The sequence below is a fragment of the Phoxinus phoxinus genome (genome assembly GCF_949152265.1).
Source record: "Phoxinus phoxinus genome assembly, chromosome: 2".
In the NCBI taxonomy this organism is placed as follows: domain Eukaryota; kingdom Metazoa; phylum Chordata; class Actinopteri; order Cypriniformes; family Leuciscidae; genus Phoxinus; species Phoxinus phoxinus.
Genome location: NC_136877.1, coordinates 37,810,031 through 37,837,857, shown reverse-complemented (window position 1 = coordinate 37,837,857; position 27,827 = coordinate 37,810,031). Strand labels below are relative to the sequence as shown.

The 27,827-nt window shown below is 38.8% G+C and overlaps 1 long non-coding RNA gene across 4 annotated transcripts in view; it reads left to right on the top strand.

The window, feature by feature from the left end:
* Window positions 1–549: 549 nt before the first annotated feature.
* LOC306990156 overlaps window positions 550–27,827 on the top strand; it is a 126,446-nt gene continuing 99,168 nt past the window's right edge. For all 4 annotated transcript variants that reach the window (XR_013795830.1, XR_013795831.1, XR_013795832.1 and 1 more), the window contains exon 1: window positions 550–624. This is a non-coding gene — a long non-coding RNA (uncharacterized lncRNA). The remainder of the gene's footprint in view (window positions 625–27,827) is intronic.

The window sequence follows — 27,827 nt, the reverse complement described above, 5'->3', positions numbered from 1 at the left end:
TATTAGTAAGCAACGAAGTAAACCGGACACATGCAAACAATTTACATATTATGTGGCAGCCTTGTTAACAGATGCCTTGTTGTTTTCCGTGCACACATTCCATTGACAGGTTACTTAGATGGCCAACAAAGCTAATTTTACCTGATTGTAGGCCTCTAATTTTTGGCTTAATGCTGCTGCAACAATTAAACCCAACTACGATAACTATTTTTAATGATACAATGAATTATACTGCTCTATTACCATTTAGCATCGCTAATAAAAGAGAAAAGAAAATAGGCCTATATAAATAAAAATTTTATATGTAGCCTTGGCTACTAAAAAAAATATATCTAAAATCCTTACTTTTTGAAACAGTTGTTAGCTCTAGGATCAAGGGTATGAAGTGACCAGGAGTGCGAGTGTGTATTACTTTCATAAGACGTAATCACACTAAACGGTATGTACGCACATACCATGTTTATTGCACACCGATTAAAACACGCTAAAAGTTTTTTCGTGGTTGTCACGTGTTACTACTTTTTCTTGAGCTTCACACATTTGTTATGTGCACGCCAATGACGTTTCAGCAGCACGTGGACCTACGAGAGCGAACAGCGGAGCGGTTAGCGGCAGCGCATGAAGGTGGGTCATAACAAAATAATTGTTGTTTATTTATAGGTTATTGCAGATATGTTTTGGTAGGTTTGACCTAATGGATATTATTTAGATGAGTGTTTACTAGACGTTGTCTAGTGATCGTCTTGTAGCCTAATGTTCAGTCACAGAAATTCGGCAGTTAACGTTAAATGAAGCTAAATTACAACTGACTTGTGGTATCTGTAAAAGCATAATTGATTAATAAAATCAGAATATTGAAATTTGCATACGTTTACGGTTCAAACGCCCACACGGATATATTTGAATGCGATAAATAGCCTAATAATAAGTAACGTGTGCGATATGAAAGGAAACTTTAGCCTAGTCTTTTTACTCAGGGCGAGCCTGGGAAGATATTATTTTTTGTGATAGCTTAGCATTTCAATAGGCTAATTATTAATATATTATTTTATTATTGTTTGGAAAATATGTTGACAATTTTTGGCACACAGTGCAGTACATTTAGGTCTTTCAAGTAGATAGAAACTGTAGGCTAAACTGTTAGGCCTAACGTTACCTGTAATATCAAGGGCGTTATGGCTCCCCTGAGTGAACTGAGGGAAAGTTCACCCAAAAATTAAAATTCTGGCATAATGTAGGCTACTCGACGTCAAGTTGTTTCAAACCTGTATGAATTTATTTATTCTGTAGAACACAAAATGATATATTTTAAAGACTGAGTAGGCCTAACCAAACAGTTGATGGACCCCCATTGACTTCCATAGTATGGAAAAATATAAAGGGCTTTATTAACTTTTTATGTTTGCAAAAGCATACTACCATAGTAATCTTGCACTGTGTGTTGAGTTATAGTATGTAGACAGTGCACACAATGCAAATATGTAGGATAAGTAGAAAATACTACCAGTGTCTCAGTTTTTATAGTTCCACAGGTCTGCAGTTGCCGGTACACTAATCAGGTAGTCGTCCATTTCTGTCACATTCCACTCACTGGAAATGTTGTCATGTTTTTTTTAGCCTCTCAAGCTGAAAGAAATACCAATAATGTTTTGCACAAGCTCTGGGAAATTAAGTCATCAGAGTCCCAATGTTTAGGCTAGTTGATCAAGGTCTGACTAGTGCCTGAAATTGTTCACAATACTGATTCATGCAGGGGGCTAGAGAGTGGAATGAGACAAAAACGTACAGTATATTGCAGAGCTTACTGCAGTGATCATTGTATCCCACAATGCAGTGCACTTGACCTGACCTGCCGTATCCCATGTAATTAATGAACCAAACAAAACATCACCCTTGATTTTTAACATCCTGTACTTGACTCATTACTTGATTGGACTGTAAAATGGTTAGACAATTAAAAATGAAAACTAACATTTGATTTCCATGAGGATTAGTGGCATTATACATGCAGCGACACTACAAATAATTATTTGTGTTTTGATTTAGAGTAAGTGTACGTCGATTTAAAGTTTTACTTTAATTACCATAAGATTTTATATCTTGTTTTCAGTGAATTCTTCCATCATTTTGTGAAGTTTAAGCTTAAAACAAGGAAAAACTATTTGCCAATATGGTAAGAAAAAATTATCTTGTAGTTTTTCTTCTTTCCACTACAACAGCTCACCTATTTCAGCTTCCAAGTTCAGTCCTACAGCTCTGTAGAGTGCAGTTCTGTAGCTTTTTTAATCTATGAATTAGAAAGAAGAACACACGCTTTCTTTAGTGGATATTTTAATTGTAAAGCTGCAAGCGCATGCACATTTTATTTCCTCTTGTCCTGCATAAATGTAAGGAATATGATGCTGCAGTGCACTGCACACACAGACATTCTTCTCTAACTTTTACCAATATTCTATACCAATATTTCCTTGGCAACAGGACATGTTGACCCTGAGCTTGTATTTACCTAATACAATATTAATTTCAAGTAGTTTTGATACACAGTGCGAGTGCGTGTGTAGCTTCAGCAGTGTTTGTAATGAAACAAGAAGTAAGGGAAACAAAAGTATGGAGCTATCATGGTTCCCAGTGGATATTGTCTAGTTTTGTATTTATTTCAGCAAAATAGAATAGGATTTTAATATTGACCGTAGATTAGCAGTCTCTGCCGTAGTATAATATTCGGTATTAGACAAAAAATGTAAAATCCGTGCAACCCTGATTTCTGTGGAGAAATTCCATATTGGTCTGGCTGTTTATAGTTCCTGTAGATGATGCATGTTGCACGTTCAGCAGTGAGAGTAGCCTACCTTATTTTATCACTGAATTACTTGTATGTACCACTGCAGTCTTCTTTTTAGCATAGGATTTTTTTTTTTTTTGCTTTTATTTGAAATGCAAAAGAAAAAACTTTCTGAAGTGCTTTTCTTTCTAAATAAAATAATGACCACATTTCTCATTGTTTTCACTATGGGACTGAATGGATAACAATGGTCACTGGGATTTGTTTTCCTCCCAATAGCCTAATCTATCATTGCTTTACAATAAAGATAGATGTTCAGTGCTGGCTCGTAAATCTTTTAGAGAAAGCACAAATTTAGATGGGACCATCTACTAAGAAAATCTTCCAAAACACATTAAGAACGTATGTAGAAGCTATTCTTAATGTATATGTGCTCCTGCTGACTGACTGCAGCATCTGCCAGGAATAGGGTGGAAGGCCTGGAGGAAACCAAGCCCTCTAAACTGCAGGAGTTTTTTCATCTTTTGGATTCCAGCCACTGGGTTCTCTCTTTTTGCTCCCAGCGAGCTTCACCTTTTTGACATGGCTTTACATGATGAATAATTAGTGATGAATTATTTTAGTTTAAAAATGAAGGCCTAATTGTTATGTAAATAATTGTTTTTGACTGGCACATAAAAAACAGTATGATCACTAATAGTATGCATGCACCGATTACAATTTTCTTGGCCGATTCCGATTTCCAATTTTTCATTGAGTTTTATCTGCCGATACCGATTTTAGCCGATTCCGGTTTCATTTTTTTTCGAACCACTTTACAGCAGCACACACAAATATTTGTTAAAATATATTTTTTTATAAAACACCACAGTTTTTACCCAAACTAAGTAATAAAAACAAGTTTAAATGGGTACATTTTCAATAAATATTTTTGAGTCTTCATTTTCTTTTCTGACATAGCCTACACCAGTTCTTGTTAAAACACACTAGACATGCAAATTCTGTGCATTTTGGCCACTTTTTGTATGAAATCATATTTATTTTGTCCATCAAAAGTGTGCTTTCACTTTAATTGAGCGTGAGCAGCGCAGCAAAAATAGATTCGGCGCCGAAACCCCCGCTTCACTGCTGCTCACGCGACGCTCCTGCTCGCTGTGTGTATGCACTAATTAACATGCACTCCGAAAAAAATAGACGCTGCTCACAAGGTTTCCTATATGTGCATTCCGTGTGCACGTGTGATGCTCATGTTGCTCGATGTTAATCATACGGCGCCCGAGTGCATTTGACCGTCAGAATGACCTGCCGGTCATGGCCGATCACGTGAAAGTCGGCCAATTCCGGTCACCAGCCGATCAATCGGTGCATCTCTAATAGTAAGCCTTGGTGTTGATTACATTTGTGAATGTTGTAAAATGTTTATGTACAGTTATACTGCCCTCTTCTCTTCTGATGTGTTCCTGGGCATTAAAGTAGATTATCAGTCAATATCTCTTGAGTACCTACTTTTGTGTGAAGAAATACCATAAAAAAATCCCCAATAGAAAGGGAAGCTTTTCATCATTTCCTTAAGTTTGCCGTGGTAGGAAAAAAATATGGATCTGGAATAGAACTTACTTTAAAAAAACACACATTTATGTGTTCCTTTTGTTATCTTCATCAGTCATTTTTTGTCCAATGCCAGAGTGCACTGTAACTGTACGTTCACACCGCGGCCGGCGAGAGCGGCAAAAGTCGCTCTCGCCGCCCTGCCATCGACGCCGTGAGATTCGGGGATTCTCTGACGCTCTGACGTAGATTTTAGAATGCGTGATTTTTTAAAAACTTTATTTAAAGGAGCCGTAAAGTAAATAAGAACTGAACATAAATCAGTATCCTATTTTGTGCATACTGGCTACACGTAGGGTAAAAGTTAACCTATTAACATCTTTTAAATGTGAAAGTAACAAAACACCAACCATTTCAGACACCTTTTTCCATTCGTCGTTCTTTTTATTAATATCCCTGTATGTAAACAGGGACACGTTGTACAATAACGGGAAACCCGCAACAGAAATAATGAACTTTTCCTCCATTTTGCTTAGGAACTAATGTGGTCGGAACCAAAGTTTATAGGATTGTGTTCTCTGGTATCCTCTCAGGCGGAGCACTTCTACATTCCGATTGGTTGCCGCTGGTTGCCGCCGAACCGCGTCATAGCTTATTACCATAAAGTTGACTTGATTTCAACTCTTCTCGCCGCTCTCGCCGTCCAAGACGCGCCGCGCCGCTCTCGCCGGAGCTCGCCGCCGGCTCTCATTGAAAATGAATGGCTTCCGGCCAATTTGACGCTCTCGCCGCGTGCGGTGTGAACGCACAGTAAGCTTCTTCCCCCGAGAGCATGTGTAAAATAACCACATTTTAACTGTGGTGTATAATATAGGCCTGTGTCAGCTCTCTGCTGCTGAAGTGCCCCACAGTAGATGGAAAATTAGACATATATTGCTGCACAATAAATCTTATTGTAATTCACAAAGCTTGCATTACAAATCTTTGGCCCTGAAGGCAGCCTTGGCATTGCGCATTTGCCCTTGTGCTTCTCTGGGCACATGCAGATGTGGCGGTTATTGATGTTCTAATTTGAAATAAGACATGAGCATTGTTATTTCTATTATGCTGGTTTCTAATCCCTCTGATACAGCGTACTTCTCTGCACGAGCCTGTGGATGAATGGGGGGAGGCTAGGTGGGGGTGTTCGTAAGTACGGAGAATGATGTTGCAGCCTTTAAATGGCCTGTTTGGATGAACTGTCAGAGTGTTAGTACAAACATGTAGGTGTTTGGGCTGCAAATAATAATTAATACTGTATTGCTGTGCGGAGGCGACAGCCCTGTTATTTCATGGCCCTGATGACTAAACATTGGAGGGAGTCGTCTGGAACAATATTTTACTGTTCTGGAAGTGGCAGCTCCTCCTGAGCTCCATGCTATTGCCACTGAGTCCAGTGAATCAGTCAGGGAGGGCTGTTTCCCCAAGCCCAGCTGCTATTTATCTGATTTTCTCATTAGACTTGACTCATGACTTCATTGTACAGTTTTTGGCTGGAACTCTGCAAGGCTGAAGAGTTGCACTTTCGAGCTGTTTATGTGTACAGTTCAAGGAGGCATTGCAGGTAACTTTTGTCTATGTATGGCTTTTGTTTACCTCGCAGCCCATACTGCCATTCAGCAGATGTTCGAGCCCTGAAACGTCTTCCTCTTTTTTTCATATTTCGAGAGGTTCGGTTTGTTTTTGACATACTTTGCAGGATGCCGGGTTGCACGTTGTGCCGCTATTCAACTTTGGAGTGTGCCGAATTGCAGGGGGAGTAAGTCTCACAAAGAAGGCTCATATTTATGTAGTATAACACAAAGTGCAGATTCTACAGATTTCAAAGAGCATCTAAAAAGATGCGAGGAGAGAGACTCGGGTGAAATTGTCTTCAAAGTAGTTACCTTTTCAAAAGCGTCTGTCATGTAGAGGGTAAAGTGTGATTATAGCCTCAGAAGTTTGGGCTGATAGCAGACATGCATACATATGCGTACATGCGATGGCTCAGACCCAGGGCCATTTTTAATCCTTGGAGGTGAAGGACTTAAGGAATCTTGCTAATTTCACAGATGGTTTAAAATGGATTAGTGTGGAGTACCAGCATCCCGAGATGTGCGGACCCACCAGGCTTTCTGTTCCTCTGCCAAAACTCCTCTCCCATACTCGGAAGTGCCTTCCAAAAAGTCCTGCAAGGTTAAAGTCAAACTTCAGCGTTTCTAAAGCAGCGCCTAATTTGTGATACTTCACCTCTGCCGTCAAGCCCCCTGTGTGCGATAGTGATCATCTGCATCTGATTGATAAGGACAGCTGTTATTCGCTTTGCTAAATACCGAGACCTGCCATTATACTTGCAATTAGTTTTTGGTCTCCCATTGGCCGCGCTTGACCAGATGTTGCGTGAACCTCATTTTCAGTTACACCGTGATCCAGGAATAATTACATCCATCCAGTCCCAGTGGGAATCAAATGATTGTTATACCCAGGCACCTTGATATATTATTCACATTGGCTACAGAGGGTTCTTTTGCTTTGAGAATGAGATCTTTCGTTTTCCATCCAAACAATAACTGTGAGCACAAAGGCTTCCTCTCAGCGTGACGCCTAATGCACAAAACATTTGGCGCAGAGGGCCATCTTTAATTGTTTAACTTCTCTCTTGCCCCATCAATCGCTCGCTTCAGTGTGCGTGGAAGCCAAGTTGCTGAGAGGGGGGAAAAGGGAGTGAGAATGAAAAGAACATTGAAGGAGACGGTGTGGAGTGCAACGGAGGCCAAGCCCGCTGACAGAGCCATCGCAGACCCATGGAGTCCAGACACAACTCTGGACGAGCTCAAAGAGCTCAGCTTGGAGTTAATGTGGGAACACAATAGGCCCGGGTGAAAAACTCAACATGTTTTTGTTGAACTTGTCATTCGGCGGTGCATAGTTGTAAAGAAAGCCTAGGAACCATCTGAATGTTTTTGTGCTCTTCTAATGCACCATATTTGGGTCAGCTTTCACAAGGCTTTTGTTCGAGCACTCCTAACAATGGCAGAGACGTTTTCCGAGTGACATACACACTCGCCCTGTCCAAATGCTCTTGGACCCACCCCATCTGCAATAAGTTTCCAAAAAGCTGACCTCATGGCATGACGGGATGCCATAAATCAGATCCTTTCATCAGATAGTTGAGAGGTCTTAACACCACATACTGTCTTTAAGATGGTAGAAATGTGTGTGAAATGGTATGAGAATTGTTAGGAGGGACTTTTTTAAACGGGTGTTACTTTGGGGAGGTGCCACAGGATTAAATCTGGTAAAGCTTTGTTGACATCTGAATTTAAGTTTACATTTTTCTCTGTTGGATTAGACGGGTACTGTAGCACCCAGCACACTTTGTCGAGCTTGTCGATGATTGATTGACTGTGTGTAAGCGGGTTCACGCTTACCATAAATGTATTTGTTATGCTTTATTTTCCCCTTCACTCGTCTTTGAAAGCATATTTGTGTGTTCGCTTTAGGATTCAGTCTCATGTTTAGAATTTCTTACCATGGTTGTTGGGCACATCCGTTTGCTAAATGAACTTTTGAAGAATCTGTATAGGGCAATATTTCACAAAATGTAATTTTACATACTGTTTCACATCATTGCATTCCCTCAGTGTATTTATCTCTGAAAGCATTTGACTGCATTTCTTTTGGGAAGAATGAATACGTAATGGAAATTTAAAAGCATCTTCACTCCCTCTGCTTTTTGAAGAATTTAGAAAAATAAAGGTTCCTATGAAGGCATGTGTTATTATCTCAAAACCATCACTCAGCTCTCTCATGCATATGTCAATTACTCAACCCCACCTTTATGAATATGTAAATCTGCTCAGAATGGCTCATTAATTAGTAATTCATGCATTTTTCACAACCCCAGTACATTTCCAATGGAGGCTGATGAATTATCATTTATTACATCTAAGATATCTGTTTCTTTTAGTAAATCGCTCGTTTTGAAAATCTCGTCCTGTAGGAAGTGATCTGCTGTTATCTCAACACACTGACTGTGAGCATTCTTTTAGCATTTCTATAGTTGCCAGTTCTGTCTGTAATGTTCTCTGATGTGCTGTTTCGTGTTCAGGGATCATAGCCCCAGCTGTAGTGTGTACAACATGAGACTATTGAATGCAAATAGACCCAGAATTACTGGTCACATAAAGCCAGAAATGGCATGGCTCAACAGTAAAGGTTTATCCTGTTAGTCCAGTCAAACCTAGCCAATTATTAAAATAAATACAAATAAAAAACTATAATGTATAACAATTTTTTTTTTGTGCCCGGTAAAATAAATAAATGTGTGTGTGTGTGTGTGTTGGGGCCAGAATTTTTGCAGTGTAAGTAAAAATCTGAATATTTTCTTTTTGAAAAATATATTTATATAACAGCCTGTAAAAGGAAACTGTATGCTAAAAGTGAAATAATTAGCTATTTCTTTTTTTTTCATCAGTAGCTTATTTAGCTATATTATAACTCCATGAGAGCTATATATTAATTAGCACACATTTGATGAAAAACTATAACATGCAATGCTCAAATAACTAATAATCTTTTCAATCTTTCATTAAAACAGTTACAAACACTGGTTTTATGTCATGCGGTTTGCTAACGAATATTGTAAGAGACAAAAACCTCACAACATCTCTAATTGTAAGATTTAGGCCCTGTTTACACGAGAACGCTCACGGGTAAAAACGTAAACATATTTTATCGGATGTGCCTTTCGTTTACACGGCGACGGCGTTTTTGGGGCTTAAAAACTCAAAAAAGTGTAACCCTCCAGAGTGGAAATCTTAAAAACGCTCCACCATCGCGTTCCCGTCTAAAGGGTAAAAACGGTAAAAAACGCAAAAGTCTGCTAGACAGTGAAGGCGTCGCGTACGCGTTTACGTCACAGGCATGCGCCAGTACAGGAAAATAATAAAACATTATCAAAACATTATCAAAATTATTTCCTGCTAAAATATAGCATTAATTTCATTGACAATTTATTTATTTATTTTTTCGTCATTTTTGAGCGACACGCGAAGAGCACCGAGGGTTAAAGCAGCCGCTTTACCGTTTTAAACAGTAAAAACTGTGTCAGCAGCTCTTTCACTTTCAGTGCTTCACATTGCCACCTAGCCGCCTGGAGTGCATACTACATTGAATTTCACACACTTTTGCATCACCATATGCACGCATATTTCCCCCTCATAACACTCGTCTAAACGCAGAATAAAAAATGATATTGCAACGCCACTTTTGCGTTTTCTCTTCAGACCGTTTCCGTGTAAACATAAGCCTTAGTGAGTCCCTGTTTGCAGGTGACAATAACAGTTTTCCCGAAACTCATCAGGCCATTCTTATTATTGAACCCTGAGTTGTCAACCTGTGTTTCTCAACCAGTAAACATCACTACAGTACTTAGAATCTGTAACACACATTATCTTGTTTCCTGTATTCCTTTTTAATCCTTCTGTGCCATAATATATAGACCCACTTGATCTTATTTGTCTTTGATAATCACTTGAATTAAACAGACTGTGTTTGCTTTTGGGACTGGGAGACTTGCACAAGGATAAACGAAGACATGGTTGTGTTGACCTTTGTTTACTTTAGGTCCCTCTGTGTGCTTAGGAAGAAGATGATTTATATTTAGTATATTAATTTTTTTTTTTCTGTTTCCACTATCCCAACTATGATTTTTTTTTTAGACCGTATCACAAGGTACTTCAACCATAGAGGATATAGTGTGTTGACTGAAGCACATTGCACAACCATGAATTTAACATGAAAGTAGCAGCAGAAGAAAAGCAAGAGGCTATGGTGCATTTCTTGGGTTTACAGGACTCCTAGATGCAGCCGCTTTGTTACCATCTCCCTATTGGGTTAGAAATATATTTATGTAAATGCCAGGGCGACAATTGAATGTAAACATCAGTGTGGTCTAGGGGTGGCTCGATACCACTTTTTCATGTCCGATACCGATACCACACACTTGAGTATCTGTCGATACCGATACAATTCCATATATTCCACACAGCTGACATGATAACTTAATAATTAAGTCCCTCCAGAAAAACGCGGAGTTTTTTTGTGATTGTTGCGGGCAAAAATCCTTGATTATGCGGCACGTTTTCTTAAAAAATGCGATGGAATATGCGGGATATTTATGCAATTTTATGCGATGAAATTGCGGGAACTTGCAAAAACTGCGGTTTGATGAAAAAGAGGAAAAAAAATGTTTTCCCCCAACACCCTATTCACTAGGCTACTACTTTAATGTAAAGAGTAATTTCTTATTACTTCCTATGATAAGCAAGCATACTACCTCACATAAAGTGCTGGGAATATTTAAGTTCTCATCTTGTTTTATTTCAGACCTTAATAAACACATGGCTCAAACTTACAAAACATTGATGAGTCGAACAAGTTCTGTAGCTTTACAAAATGAATATGCTACAACTTCTGTAAAAATGACAAAGTGGCAAAGTGGTTGTTCAGCGTCGACTTTCGCCTGTGGTCCAACACATAGTTGCACGGAGTGCAAAATAATTTGCCCCCACTGTCATGTAACACACTGGGAAACTGCTTTGCGCGGTCTTTTGCGCTTATGTTTGTTGGCAAATGAGAATGATTTGCTTGCTTCATCATGGTTTCATCAGCATTACGGGGTTTGCAGCTTTTCAATGATGTCGCGCAATTACGTCACTGCATAACGTTCCCATGGCAACAGGGCAAATGGCTGCGCTTGTGTGAAGTAAACGCAACATTTTTTCAACTTTCTGCTAAGATATATGTGCCTTTTTGCAACGAAAATGCGGGGATTATGAAATCATGCAAGCCTGCATATTTTGCGCGCGGAAATCTGCAATTTATGCAGCAAAAATGCGGCCCCCGAAAAATGCGCCCCCCGCATAAATATGCGGACTTTGGCTGATTTTGCATTGAATCATGCGATCGCATAATGGCGTTTTTCTGGAGGGACAATTGCTGAGAGGGCTCGCTTACCTCACTCACCTCTAGCTACCGTTCACGTGATGCCAGTGTTGCCAAGCAGTGTTGTTTTTGGCAGCCCTTTTAGTTTTAGTCTTAGTCTTTTTGACGAAAATGCTTTTTAGTTTTAGTCACATTTTAGTCACTTATAAACTTGAAAGTTTTAGTCGACGAAAACGCAAAAAGGTTTTAGTCAAGTTTTAGTCAACGAAAACACAAAAAGGTTTTAGTCAATTTTAGTAAAAAAAAAAAAAAAAGAGTAGTCTTTAACAAATTAATTTAGGTTAAAAAGTATTGGAAATGGCCTTAGGTTTGACAGGTTGCAGCAAGTGTTGCAATTCATAAAACAACAGTTAACCTTAAACCCTTTGCATAATAAACTAGACTTTCTGAATAATTCGATTGGTTGGGTCCTTACATGCGCTTCGTGAGGCACACACGCACACTAGCACACACACGCAAGGTCTCTCGCTCCCTTTCTCTGCTGTGCGCGCGCTACACATGCGCGCTCTTGCTCGCTCGATCTAGATTCCGGGAGATTTTAACAAATTTGCGGGCAATTCTGAAATTAGCGTACACTATGGGATTTTTTTCATTATTGATCGTACAGAGGTCAAAATTATCGTACAAATACGATAAATATCGTACGTCTGGCAACACTGGTTGTTGTTGTGTGGAATCTGGTGTTTTAGTCACCTTAGAGCCATTTTTAGCTCGTCGTTAACGTTATCGTCATAAAAAAAGGTGCGTCAACGAAATAGTTGCTTTATCGTCATCGTTGACGAAAACAACATTGTTGCCAAGTCCGCGTTCTCTCCCACCCCGAAACGCGATTAGCTAGCTAGAAGCAATTGGGCGGGATTTGTATGTGAAAATCTGGCAACCCTGCGTGATGCATGTTGCTCATCTCTCTTTACGGCATGTCTCTCAGGTGTTGTTAAGCATTTGTATGACAATTTAGGACTAAGGGACGTGATCGTATCGGATCGGGTTATACTCCCGCGATTCATGCAATATCCGATCCAGTGATTTTGGCCAGTATCGGACTAATACCGATACCGAATATCGGATCGGCGCACCCCTAGTGTGGTCTGGGGTAGGGTGTCCTGGGACCCTCCAGAGCATTTAATTTCAGAACTGTGAAAAGAAACAAATATATGTGTTATTTTGATGATCATGTCACAGGATTGTACAAACACCCCCCTACCCCCCCCCACTTTTCACTTTGTGAAAAGTAGCTGGATAATGACTGAATTAATTACATTTAAATGTTTAATAATAATGTTTATAATAATAATAATTCTTATTTAAAAGCAGACTTTTAAGAGCTGTCTCGTTTCGAGGGCTGCGTCCTCCGGAGGTCGCATTTGTCTTCTGCATATGTCATTGGAATGTAGTGGTCAGTTTACTGAAATGAAGCAGCCTCAAAAGTCATTTAGAAATTACAACAATTTATACTTTGCTAGGAATAATGGTCAATTTTAGAATCATGGCTAACTGTTCTGAAATAAGACATCCTTTATGACGTATGTGGCCGACAAATGCGACCTCCGGAGGACGCAGCCTTCAAAATAAGACACAGCTTAGGACAGTCATGGACAGGTGTGTTTTCCTATATTATTTTTCTATGAGATGGCAACCAAGATCACAGATGTTTTGTGCCTCTGTGAATATGGTGATCTATTTTACACAAAGATGATGATAAGAAAAGTACTACCGGTAGCTGAATTGTTGAGGTGCAACCAACTACTCCAACTGTGTATATTGTTGTCGGGTGCGGAACTACTTTTCAGAGTGCACTATTGCTCTCCCATAAGTGGCGAGCCATTGAAAAGAGGGCTCTTGTAAATTGACAATTTACTGGCCCTTTTTGTAACAGCACTTACATCTTAAACCTTTCCAGTGTCATTTTCCTTCTTCATGTCCCCCCCCTCCTCCATAATCATAAATGTAAGTATGATTATAAAAACGTGAAGCTGCCAGAATTACTGTTGTTACCTCCCTAGAAATTCAACCTGCATACCGCACTAAAAATATACCAAACATGCTTTCAGATTTTGATAATCACTATGCAGTCACACTGATGAAAGTGAATTTAAATATTTATCTAGTATTTCCCTGAGGAATAAGAGAAAGAGAGAAGGATGGGGTTGTGGTAGTTAATTCCTCTTTTCGCTCTTATTCTAAAATTATCTAAAAATTAGTTTTTTAATGTTACAAAATGGAATTGAATTTAGTGCAAATTTAACAGCAATAGAAAAATACATTAAGAATCTACATCAGCCAAAAACACCACATCCATGTCCATGCAGTGTCCATTCAGTCCATCTGAACTCATATTTGGTTGTGGGATTGCATCTGAAAAGATTGACACGCTAATAAACTGATTTTAATTAGACACGCTTTGAAATGCCTCCTCCTGCTCCCCTCCATCTAGCCATCCTGATACTGGTGGCTTATTAAATCATTTGCCGCTCCTGGGTGATCTCCTTTTGAAACCCAGCCTGACCCTCCGGGCACAATTTATTTTTATTTTTAAAATAATTTTTTACCAGCAAATTTTGCTTCAGTTCAAGAGAATTATAAATCATTATTACACAGGCTGACACTTCAAACATTTTGTAAAAAGCTTTCTGAGCGATGAGGCTTCAAAGGAGGATGCTCAGCCTTGTGACGGCTTTGCTGGTGTGGATCCAGTCATTGATACCCTGTATCTTGCTATGCAAATGCTGCAAATCGGTTCCTTTAAGTAATAAACAAGGGCTTATTATTAAATACCATTGTTTCAACCAAGAGGAGGTGCATTATCAATATCATATTGCAGGAAACTCCAGAAGCTTTTGGTGATTAGAATCACCACAATGACGTGAGAGCTCATCGAAAATCTGGTATCTCTAAATCTCGTAAACATTATTCTGAAGACAGAATCACTTCCCAGCTGTAAATAACTTATTTAGTTTTCTAAGGGTGAAAGCATATCAGTCCACAAAAGACACATCTGTCGATAATAATTTGTTCATAGCTCCTCACTTAAAAGCTTGGAAATATTTAAACCTATAAAAACACTCCACAGATAACATGACCATGAACAGAGAATGGTCTTTTTCTTACACTTAAAAATGTTCTTGAATTATTCAGTTATTCAGTAGGCTAGTTTGTGGTTTTCTTGTTTTCATTCATTTACACATTGTTCCACATTTAAATAGTAATGTCCTTGACTGATTTAATCTTACACCTACCATTGCATTTTAGATTTCCAACACATTGTTGCAGTCTTTTAAAGGTATGTTGGTGGACCACTGACGGAAAATATCTTACGACTGTAACCCTTGTTCCCTGAGAAGGGAACGAGACACTGCGTCAATGATGGCAACCGCCATGCTTAGAAGTGCCTGTCTGTGTGAATACAGCACAACTAAGACATGAGCACCTGCGAACCCGGGGCAGAGCCCGGGGGGACGACGACACTAAACTGTGTCAAAATTCCGGTCTTGGTAAGTATACTCGTAAACACAGTCGGTTATGTATAAAACGCATGTGACAGACAGTATAATGAAAACCGCAATAGATCCGTGCACTAGCAGTAAGTGACAGCAGCCATATGTGTCTGTCATTAATGTTGTCGTCAAAACAACAAAAGATAGCTTTAATTGTAAGGAATGAGAATGAATAGCCTATGTATTTAATTTAGTCAGAAATCAGAACTAAAAGACGGTGTTGTTACACTTCATTACTTTATTCAGTTTCTGTAGTATTTCTGAACACTAGTGTTAGACCTACCCAAGAACTTTTTTCTTTATTTGTATCTTTATTATTTTGTATCATTTTTGCTACTTTTTTCTATTTATTTCAAAGATCGAAATCAAGCTTCCTTGTGTTGTGTAAACTCTTAAAGGACAAGTTCGGTATTTTACACTTAAAGTCCTGTTTTTAGATCGTTTCTGATGAAATAGAACGGTTAAGATTGAAATTTGGACACATGCTGCTGGCCCGAGAATTTTCGGTTTCTGTGGTAGCACCCACCCACCTCCACAATGGCTGCATAGGTGCACTGGAATAATCCTTCCTAAAAACGCATTAAACTTTCATTTACAAAGACGTGAAACTCACCGAGTGGTCAGGGGTGTTCACTGATTTGCTCACACAATAATCGCTGCAAAAGATGCTTTCCAACAGGTTTTGCTACCACAGAAACCGAAACTTCTCAGGCCAGCAGCATGTGTCCAAATTTCAATCTTAACCGTTTTATTTAATCAGAAACGATCTGAAAACAGGGCTTTAAGTGTAAAATACTGAACATGTCCTTTAACAACAAAGTTACCCCACTGTAAAAACGCAATGAGTGAGTAAACATTTAGGTGAGGGAAACGTAAGAATTTTCTTTTTTTTTAAATGTCTATATCATCATAAATATCATTATCACAAATATTCTTGAAATATCATGATATCATTTTGAGGCTATATTGCCCACCCCTATGCCGCAGCATATTGGTCAGCACTTTAGCGACATAATCCGGTTTCGTATAAGAATTATATAAGAATGTCTTGATCATCCCTGGTGCACATAGGGGACAATGACAGGGCCTGGAGGTCTCCAACTCTTTTAAGAGATGTGATGGCTAGAATAAATACTGTCTCTTAACGTTTCAAAACTTTTCTGGAACAGTCTCAATGGGCTGCAGATAATCCCTCTAGCACAACGGCAAGATCCCATGCTGGAACTCTGGCTGCAGGCATCAGCCTCAAAGCACCACAGAGGAAACGTGCCACCAACGGGTTTCTCCTCAGTTACACACCACTCAATGGGAGATGGTGGGCAGCTATGGCCGCCACATACACCTTCAGTGTGGAAGGAGATAGCCCTGCGGAAAAACAGCCCTGCGGAGCCCTGAGGAACTAATAACAATTAACCAACCGGGCAGTCAACCGAGTCCCACTGTTGCATGCTTTAACAGCTTCCTCGTACGCGAAGAGTTTCCTCGTAGAGGGAGATCTGGAGTGAAATATGGTCTCAACAACCTCAGTTGAGAGACCTGAGCATGTTATGTTAGGCCCCCTCGAGGCCAAACCCACAGCTTCCATAGCTCTGGGTGGGGTTATGGATTGTGCCTAGGGCTGGGCGATAAAACGGTATCGGTATTTATCGACGGTACACCATTGTCGGTAACGATATACATTTTTTTCTGATATATATATCGCTCAATATTTCCATTCAAATGCGCGCTGGCGCAACCACCACACCGTTGCCCAACATCAAATGGCAAGCGTAATGAAAGGGGAACGAAACCGCGCTATTATTTTATGCTTCACGGGCTGTTTATTAGTTTGGACCAATATCAGTGCAGCGCGAGACGATCGTGATCAAGCGACACTGTTGATCTGTTGACTACACAGCGCTAAGAGATCCAATAAAGAAAGCATTTGAATTCGCCACTGAAGTAATAACATTGCTGCTAGATCTAGTGAGAAGCATTAAAATTTCTCTGTTATTAACGGATCAAACAGCACTGACGTGGAAACCAGGAGAAACATTGTGCCATGAATGAACTAGTTCTAGGCTTTAAGTCCATAGATCTCCAACATTCAACCATTGATAGTAACACCAACTGTAAGGTAACCATGGAAGTTTGGTAGGAATAGTCAAATGATTTCAAGTACGTCACATCTTTTTCCAGCACTTCAAAAGTCAAATATTATCATATTTAAATGTTATTTTTAATGTGATGACCAAAACATTATTTGTTCATCCTTCAAAGATTACGCCCATTTATGAAACTAAGTTTCAAGATGTAGGAAAACTCACACTTATTTAAAAATGATTTTTCTTTTAATTATAATAAATAAAAAATTCTTTGGCATTTCTTTCTTTTTGCTGTATCGAAAATGTACCTAACCATGACACCACGTCGCATTGAACCGTGAATTTTGTGAACCGTTATGCGCGTGGTGGGAGCGGCGGCGCTGGTTGTCCTCATCTGAAACTTTAAAATACTTCCATTCCGCTGACATGCTTAATCTTTGCAGACGCGTGCAAGCAGCTCGACCGTGAGTGAAACCTGCTTGAGCACGGAGGGGAGGGGTGGGGTGGGTGACGAGTGAAAACAGCTTGACCGTGAGTGAAACCCAAGCGCTTGCGCGCGGATGGTAGGGACGCGGTTGACATTCATTTCCGGTTGACATTTTCGGCTGGCTTTTTTATTTCGGCCCGAAACCGATAATGCCATTTTCGGCCGAAATTTTCGGCGACCGAAATTTCGGTGCACCCCTAGCTGACAGAGAACGCTCCTCTCTCAGACAAACAACACATAAGTCGTGTCTATCCCCACCCATGATTAAACGAGGGCAGGGAGGAGCACTCACTTAAATGTTTGTTTGCCCGCCATAATATCTTATGCTTGTGTTGTGACTGACATAACAACAATAAATAAGACACACAGTTTCACACAGAGAAGCTAACACCGGTCTTTACGGATACAATCGTATGGTTTCCCGGTCATGACGTAACCCGCCTGTGATGTACTATCTTGCCATTGGACTGATTTCACACCGTGTCCAAACTACACGTGACGCCGCGACACACGATAAAAGTATATTTTCCATGTTAATCAGAGTTTTTGTCCTAACCAGCCGCGACACACAATGTTTTTCAGCGACGTTGTGCTGGAACAACAAACACAAAGTGTGGCAATGATAATCTCAGGTACTGTTTTACCGCTGGAATCTTATCGCATCGCGTCTGGTTAGGACACGGTGTCAGACGCAATCACGCAGAAGCGTTCCCAAATCTGCATTGACGCAGCGCGAGTTCCCTCGAAAGGGAATAGGCTTGGCATACTTTATGTTGCCAGATTGAATGTCTTTGTTCTTCAAGACCTCAAATTATGGTCTATTCAGTTACACATTACTCTATATTTGCGATCTCTTTAATATCACCCATACATTTACATCGTATACAGGTACAGTTCAGTGTTGTAAGAAAGACTGTTGATTCAGAAGAATAGATTATTTTTCCTTTAATTTTGTTTAAAAGTTTTTAAAAAAACTTTAGTTTTGCTGCAATATGCTCTGCAAAAAAAGTCTAAAGAAAAATTATTTGCTATTGGAACGTAATATTTGTTGCAATTAAATAATTTGATGAACTGGGTTCTTTTGTAGTAAAATAATCTTGGATATTCTGATATTAAAATTGTCTGCTACATATTCTGAATATGACTATAATTTCCTAAGCATAAAAATGTGGAATACAAATGTTATGATCTATTGGATATAAATTTGTCACATTATTGACTACCCCTGTATTTTGAGAAACTGCTGTCATCGTTGTGGGTTTCTTGCTGAATAATGGCCTCTGTGCAACTGCAAAATCCATTTGATGCTTCATACAAAATCATAGCACTAAAGCTATGAAATTTGTTGTTGTTTAGTAAAGTATTGCATTGCTAACATATTTTATGTTTTAGTGGATTTGGCTTTTATATATTTGCAGAAATTAAGTTTAATGTTTGAAGTGTCAGAAATGTGTAGGCTTAAAACTTTGCCTTTTTTCCTCTCTTTATGGGGACGTGATGATCTTATGTCTGTTTTAGATTAAGCCTTGGTTTTTTAAACTTTAGTAGTTTACTAAATGGCAAAGTGATTTTTCCAGAGCCTCCTTCTGCAAGGCTCATTCTGGTGAAGACGTCATGAAATGCGGTTGCAGTCCTATTAGTGTTCCATCGGACCACTTATCATCACAGAGTTTATTGTGATTGGCTTTCCCACCAGTAAGCATGCCCACTATCATGACATAACCTTAACAGACTGCTATATCAAACTACAGCATTATATCCCATTTTCTTCATTTAGTCACCAATCCATATTTGTTTTTCTTTTTAGCCCATTTCTGGTAGAATGTCCAGCAATGCCAGAAAAATGCCATAGAAATCATTTGCACTAATAACCTTAAAATAATAAAACATTATGTGTTCTCAATTTCTTCTCTGGAGAGCTTCTAAAGAGATGAGGGTTTCAGGTATGACCACTAATGAGCATTAGACATTCAAAGCGTCCATTACGCTTAGTGTGTTTCTTTTAAAGGTACACTCCACTTTTTTTGGAAATAGGCTAATTTTCCAACTCCCCTAGAGTTAAACAGTTGAGGTTTACCGTTTTCGAATCCATTCAGCCGATCTCCGGGTCTGGTGGTAGCACTTTTAGCATAGCTTAGCATAGATCATTGAATCTGATTAGACCATTAGCATCTCTCTCAAAAAAATTACCAAAGAGTTTCTATATTTTTCCTATTTAAAACTTGACTCTTCTGTAGTTACATCGTGTACTAAGACCTACAGAAAATGAAAAGGTGTGATTTTCTAGGCCAATATGACTAGGAACTATACTCTCATTCCTGCGTAATAATCAAGGAACTGTGCTGCCGTACCAGCAGGCGCAATGATATTACAAACTTAGTGCCGGTCACGTTGGAAGTTTCCTAGCTGGGGACTATTTTCAGGCGCTGCGTAATATCATTGCGCCTGCTGCACTCATGGTACGGCAGCACAGTTCCTTGATTATTACCAGGAATGAGAGTATAGTTCCTAGTCATATTGGCCTAGAAAATCACAACTTTTCAACCTATATTCGAGCTGGTCTTTTTGTGCGGTTGTGTTAAGGTTTGCATTTGCCTGAAAATATACTTTTGGTTTTATGATGTTTTTTTTTTTTTTTTTATTGTGCCTTTAAGCTGCCTGGTCAAATAAGGAAACAATTACAAGATGTTGGCTAGGGAATTGCTTCAATTTGCCAAATAAATGTATCTTGATCCTCATAGTGGTGAAAACATTTGTGGAACTTTGCCTATTCATTAATCAGAAACGTATGATCGCTGAAGTATTATAGGGTTTATAATAAAGCATTACTCTCAGATTTCTGCACAACCTGTAGACAATTAAACTCCATAAAAAGTGGTCTCATTGTTATTCAGCTCAATCTGGAATCTCTGAATCAATACGAAGTTCCAAATAAATAAATAAAATATAACTGAATTACATTATTTAAATGACAAAACCTTATTCTTAATTAATAGATTTTTCTCCCCCATGTGATATAAAGAAATGCAGTCTTTATCAAAAAGCTTCTATCAAAACAGCTTATCAAAAAGTTGTCGGCCTCATGTGCATTGTAGATGCACAAAGCAAATATATTCATCCTCTCCTGTATTCTCTGCTCAGTTGTAGTTTCCACCCATACATTTGCATGCCGATGAGTAAAGTAGAGTATTTCAGCCATTTGAAGTTCACCGTCACTACTACTGATCAGTGGAGGTTCACGTGTGTGCTGTATCATAAAAGATATAACTATTAGAACTGAATGACTGGAGTCTGAGCCTCAGGCAGACGTTCTTTCAAAATCCCTGTGCCTGTGAACTGTACCAGAAGACTTTGATTTCAAAAGACATTCATTACCATTGATGTGGCATGTTGTTGCCATGATTCCTTTACATTTTTCAGTGAGCTTAAGAGTTGTTCATCTTTTGTTTTAATAGTTAAGCAATGAAATACACCTAGTTACTAGTTAATTTTTTATTCACAGTCATCTTCAGTTACCCCAACGTGAGCAGTGCATAGGCTTTTCACATGTCTTTGAGTATGTATTATGTTATAGTATGTTGTTTTCTAAAGTTGCTTGCAATTGCATACTAACACAATACTCTTATTATTTCTGAAGTATATAGCCTAGTATGTTTGCTTTGCACAGTTTTTTCTTTAATGCACAAACAGCACACTGCAAAGTATAGGGCACAACAATAATTTTTTTTCCCCAGTAGCCTCTAAAGACATTCTGTTGACTATAAGTAAGCTTGCACCTACATGTCGACTAACTCTCAATAGAGTATTAGTGGACTAGACTGTCTACCAAGTATCTGCTAACACTTTATTTTTGATGGTCCCCCAAAATATGTTCTACTGAATATAAATAACTTTGCACGTACATATTAACTTATTCTACTTACCCTAACCTTACCCCTAATAGTTAGTTGACATACAGTAGGTGCAATGTTACTTTTATTCAACAGAATGTCTAAAGGGGACAATGAAAGTAAAGTGTAACCTTTTTAATTGATCTGCATGTTTTACTGGCCCACCACAAACAAACAAATTATCTTTTTTTTAGGGATGCCCCGAAATAAAAATGATGGGCTAAAACCAAAAAATTGTGGAGGCTCTTGGCTGAAAACAGAAAAACGAAAATGCTTTTTAAAAATTATTTATTTATTATTTTAAATTAGTTAGTTTATCCCTAGTATAAAGCGGAATATTGAGTGCGTCACACCGCGCAGTGATAACAGCTAAACCCATAGTCAAACTGGAGTTCTGACCACTGAAGCGCGGGGCACCAGGCATTTTTTTGTGGCATTTTTTTTGTGCCATTTTTTTTTTTTGCCTCATATTTTCACCCATTTTTCTCGTTTGGCCAAAACCTGAAAATGCTATTTTATGGCGGCTTTTGGTACATTTCTATTTCTTTACTAGCTGTGTATGTGTGTATATATATACACACACAAACATACACAGACAAATCATAGTAGCCTAGTATGTAGTGAAAATTACATGCATTTTGGTAGTGGGGTACTTTTGTGTAAAAACAAATAGCCTATGTAAGCCTGGATAAGCGTCCACTGTCAGGATGCACCAAATCATACTTAAAACCTTTTAACAGGCCTAGTAAAATGGCAGATCTTCTCCTGTCTTTTTCATCTCAGGAAACCAGGACAGACCGTCAGGGACATGCATGTGCCAAGGATACCCAAGAGCTGCTCTTTCAGGGTTAGGGAGGGAGTCAGGCCTCCCTAAGTGAATTTGTGTTAGATGCTAACTGAATATAACCATATTTAAACTAAACAAATGCAGTAATAGTAAGATGCTGTTCCAGTACTGTTTACAGATAAAGATGCTTATTTTTAAACTGTCAATTTATCAATTTCAATTGTGTACCCTGTATTAAAATGCAGCTAATTTAATCATATTTCATAAATAAACCAGCAGATATTTGTTACGTCTTTTTGTAATCCAGTGTGAAACCTGATACCTGAAAGTTTTCCCTTCTGGTTGTTTTGAGAGATTTTTCTGGAAAGAAATGTCTCAAAACAAACAAAAAATTTTGGCCCAAGCCAAGAGAGAAAAAAGGTGGAGGTTTCCTATTCTATTGTCACTTGCATTTGGCTTTCATTATGTTCCTGTCCCAGGCGCCTGCCGGCCTGTGAGGGAGCCAACAGTGATTTGGTTTATAGAGATCATATGGCAAGGAAACAGGGCTTGAAAGATGCAGCTCCAAGAACCAGATTTGATGAATTTCCTATGATTTGAGCCCGAGTTTATTCTTTCCTGTCGTGGAACAGACACCCCGTAGCACACGTGCCGGACCGGGGATGAGCAGCGGAGAGGGTCATTTAAGCTACAATGTGGGCTCTGTTTTCACACATCTTGAATTGCATTTCCTATATCAGGACAAGAGGTCCTGGTAAGTGATCCAGAATGTTGGCAGGAAACCACACAGAGTGAAGGTTGCCTTTGTCATTAACAATCAATGGGACCGCCATCAGCTGCTGCATGTGTGGAATTTATAATATCTTACGATTAGACTATTTTAGCATATAATTAAAAAAAGTGAGGGTACAGTGCCCTAAATCAGGAAAAGTTTATGTTTTAAGTTATCCTTGTCCCTTCCTTGCAAAAAGACAATCACCTTATGCCCATCTGCCGGCTGTCGGCCTTCTGCTAGAACGAATGCCAGTCTTCATCAACACGACTGAAATGTCATCAAGTAGTTTAATGCTCCTTAATATCGCTGTATCGTTTACGTTCCCGAGCATGCTAGAAATGAGTCCCAGCTGGGGATTTTTGGAAACCCAGAGAGAGCAGAGGGTGGGGGGAATTGACAGGCTATTTAGACGTGCTACTTCACTTTGCATTAGAGTGTACAATATCAGGCACAGAGAGCCAAAGTAAGGCCAGATTTCAGGCAATGCTCATTGGGCCTGGAGCGATGGATCACTTACCTCAGGAAATCAAAGTCAATGGTAGAGGATCTGGCCTGGAGACGAGCCCAGAAGCCCCGTGAAAAAGTGTGAAACCTGTAGAAAGAAAAGAGTGACTCATTGAGAAAATCCATTACCGCTCGAGAAGCCAATAAGCATAAAAAGAGCTGTCTTGTTAAATCCAGTGGTTGATAAAGCAAGGCTTTGACTTGAAGAATTGCCTCGGGGCACCGGTGATACAAGGTAGCAAGAGAGATGGTTATTGATACGGGGAGACGTTTTAGAGAGTCGCCGCTCACTGCCTCACGGGCCTCTGTGTTTAGTGCCAAGTGAGAAAGTCAGGGTGAGACATCAGGCTTTACCTGTGGTCTACTTGGAATCAAAGCAGCGCACAGGATTTGTGTTTAGTACAGTGAAGACTTACACAAATGGACAGAATTGCAAGAATTATTAGTTTCCTCCCTTCAGAAGCAGAACATACAAAAATTTGTCTGGTTTTCTAAATTGGCATCATTAGAATATAGGCGGTTGAATGCTGTTTTTTCCCCCCACTGCTGTCCTGCGTGATTACAGGGTGTTCGCTTTAAACCCTCACTGAAACTGTTACTGTACCAATACGGCACTGATTTCATCTTCTGCTTCGTGTTTACTGCAATCATCCTCATTTTCCTGCTTGACTTCTTGTCCCTCTCTCACAATGTTCAGTGTTACAGTAGCTCTCAATCTGGTGAGGGACAGTAAACTACAGTATTTGAAGAAATGCCTTGTGTAAACCGATTTGAAGTGACATGCTCAAGATGCTCAGATCGGCTTAATGTCGGCCTTGATTGTTGTTATTGAAGACGATGGTGCCCTTTACTTTCAAATACGTCAATTTTAGGAATAGAGGACGGGTATTATTTCTCACTCAAAGATGAGGTTCGAGGCATCATCAGGTATGAGCCACCTGTCAGATAACCTGTGACCCTTTAATCGTCTTGGCTCTCCTAAGCTGGTGGCTCCCTCCGTAGATTTGCTTTTAATGCGCTGTGATTCTGTTTTTTCTTTTTCTCAAAGCTCTTCTTTTCTCATCTCTGTCCTGCTGTGTGGTTGAAGCTCAAGTGCAGCCAAAACAAGCTTCAAATCCCCCATATTAGGACAGTTCGAAAAAGACAACTTAATCATTAATCCATCCTCTTGCAACTCTTTACTATTTTTCTCTTCAAAACAGCATAAAACCTGAGGAAAATGACTATAAGATTGTATTTCTGTTACATTAGCCTACATCTTTGGCATTATGCCCTGTAGATTATTTTCATGTTAATCTTCATTTAAAGACTAAGCAGTAGCATATTCATTCAGTTTGTTAGTGGTTAAATTGATAATATTGTGCCTGAGATCGTAACAGATACTGAAAAAGCAATTTCCATGCACATAAGGAGAATTTATTTATGTATGAAATCAAATTATTTTGCCTTCATCCCATGACTCTCTGAGGGAGTTTCTTTCTAATCAATCAAGTACTGGATTTCTAGAGCACTTGGAGATGTTTAGTGAGATTCAGCCATCTAAAAAAATTGGGCTTGTGCTTTGTTTGCTCGTTACAGTGTTACTTTTTTTTTTAATGGGGAATTTTGTTAATTAAATATAAAAACTGATCGAGGTAATTTAGTAAAATGAATAGGTTAATAAGTCTAGAAGATTATTATTTAATTTGTTAAAGGGATTGTTCCCCCAAATTTTTTTAATTCTGTCATTAATAACTCACCTCTAGCAGCAAAACTGACATACTGTGCCTTTAAAAAGACATACAAAATATGTCAAGGTTGTATATTTATCCATTTCTCATAGCATGCCTTCATTACCCCCTGTTAATTTTATTACTCATTCCTGTTTTTTTCCTCATCATGAAGTGTCTCTTATACAGTCATATAGCCTAGTTTCTCTCTTTCCTGATCTAAAATTATATTTTTGGTTACACTTTATTTTAAGTTGTCCGTGTTACAATGTAATTATGTAAGTACTGAGTAATATTATTTAGCTACATGTACTTACTATTGATCTTATTCACAGCAGCGCCATCTTTATTTTTTAACGGGAATGAAAGCGAGGCTGTGAGGGATATAAATATATCTCTTCAGTGGGTGGTACTGTTATTTAATGTGTTTTTGGATTATTCTGGTGATGAAACTGCAAAAATATATCTCAAGAAATTTCAGTAGACAAAAACCCTAGACAATATGAGCTGTGGAAAATGATAAGTGATCTAGGAGCTTTATGCAGCTTTTTACAGCAGTTGCCACTGAAAACACGGTAAGTCTATTTCTCTCAGCCTCGTGTTCATACCTGTCATGGTGCTGTTTTAAAGGTCTATAAGGTTAGGATTAGGTTTGGTTGAGGGTTAGTTGTATGTAATTATGCATAATGTATAGTAATTACTCTAGAAACTACATGTAACAAGGACCCTGTAAAATAAAGTATTTTCATATTTTGTTCTGAACTTCTGATTAATATTCGACTGGGACATTTCTTGGTTTTGGCTGAACTTGGGAAATTTGAAATGAAAACCCTCTATCATCATTTACTCATAATCTAAAGACAGCACTCGCAAACATCTCTGACAGTTTAAGCCATTGTACGTGGGGTAATAAAAGTACTTTTGGAACAGTCCAAGATAACCAAAGTGTCTAAAGAATGAAAATTATCCCTCAAATCAAATAAAAACTTGGCAGGTGCCATAGTCCCTCTCATATGCTTCCCAAGTAAGTTAAAGCCCAGGGACAAGCGGATAACCTTAATCAGTGCAATGTTGAATGCAATCATTTATTTCTGATTCGCAGATTGCTGGTCTTTGTTTACAGCAGAATTGCCTGCTATCATAATATGTGGCCTCTTCGTTTATTCAATGTCATCACATTTTTTTCCGCATACTTTAATTTATCATTTTTTTTTTTTCCTCAAGTCAGCTTATATTGAAAACATGCAATCCTCGAAACCTTGTTCTTATTTCTCCTTTCAGGGAGGTGTCACTCAAAGTACAACAGAAAGTAAAAAACATTTTCTTTTGATACCACTGAAGTACTCTTACAGAGTGGACTATTCGTTTCAGATAAAGAACTGTTGATAAGTATCTCTCCATTATTATATGTGCTATTATGAACCTGTGGACACAAATGTAGGGAAAATGGAAACAAAAGACGGCATTGTTGTCGGATTAAATTCAGCTTCGCCAGCCCGAACCTCAGAACATTCCATGGTGTCACATAATACTGTCAGTTTCCTATTGGAAGTGCCAGCATAGAAGGAATGAGTGTGCTGGCAAACGGCGTGTGTGACTATGTCCTTTCTTTCTTTCTTTCTTTCTTTCTCTCTCTCCTCCCCTCCTCTGTCTGTGTGTGTGTCTGCGGTGTTGGTGGTAGTGGTCTGGATAAGGCTTATGATACTCTTGGAAAATTTTGGATTTTTATAGAGATATCCCATATTTTCTGGAATGTCTTTTTCACCAGTCAGGAGCCTGTAAGCACCTTATTTGCTTTATCATTTTATCACCATATGTAATATTCTGTTAAACAAGACAACCATATGCTGTCCTGCCATATGCTTCTGCATGGAGTGTGTGCCGTCCAGTAAAGCAGCATTGACAAGGGGCAAATATTCCTGCCAATGGAAGGTTGTCCGTGTGTCTCTCAGGATGTATGGCAGCTGCCCGCGCTCGTCTGTAGCTCTGGGAAACCAGTCTACATTTGGGTGTGCCAGAATACATGGGCAGGGTACTGACAGTGAAATAACTCACCTGTTCTTGGCAAAACGGTTGTTTCAGGATTATTTCTCCTTTATTTTTTTTGTCCTATTTGTTTAATGGATAGTTCACCCAAAATTAAACTTATGTCACCATTTACATGATCATAAGAGATATAAATTAACATAAAATAAAATATCTCAGTGTGTTTTTTTCTTCCATAAAATGAAACAACACTGGATCATTGTATGTAAACAGAGCAAATGATGTCAGAATTTTCATTTCTTTTTGGGTGAACTATTCCTTTAAGAGAGCCATGATTAACTTGATTGACTCCTGTTCTCGTCGTAAATATTGTGAACTATAAATTGTTATTGTCATTTTGATCACATGCTGGCGGTTCTGAATTATTAATAAAGCTCTTCAGCTTAGAGCAATGCTTGATTGCATTTTGAGGTAAAGAATGACGTTACATAATTTTGTATTTATTATAGCCTTGGTTTTGGTGCGTACAAGCCAATTGTGCTACTGTAAAAGACAAACCAGTGTATGATTGACCACAGTCATCATGAATTTACCAGATGAGAAGGCTTTTCCTAAGATAGTTTCCTTTCTGTTGCATATAGAAGCCAGAATGCTAATGACTTTTTGAGCTCAGTCACTTGGAGAAGAGAGATTTCATTTCCAGCTGTAGCTATGGTGCAGTCCTACACTGTTTTAATAGATCTATGGCCTCGTAA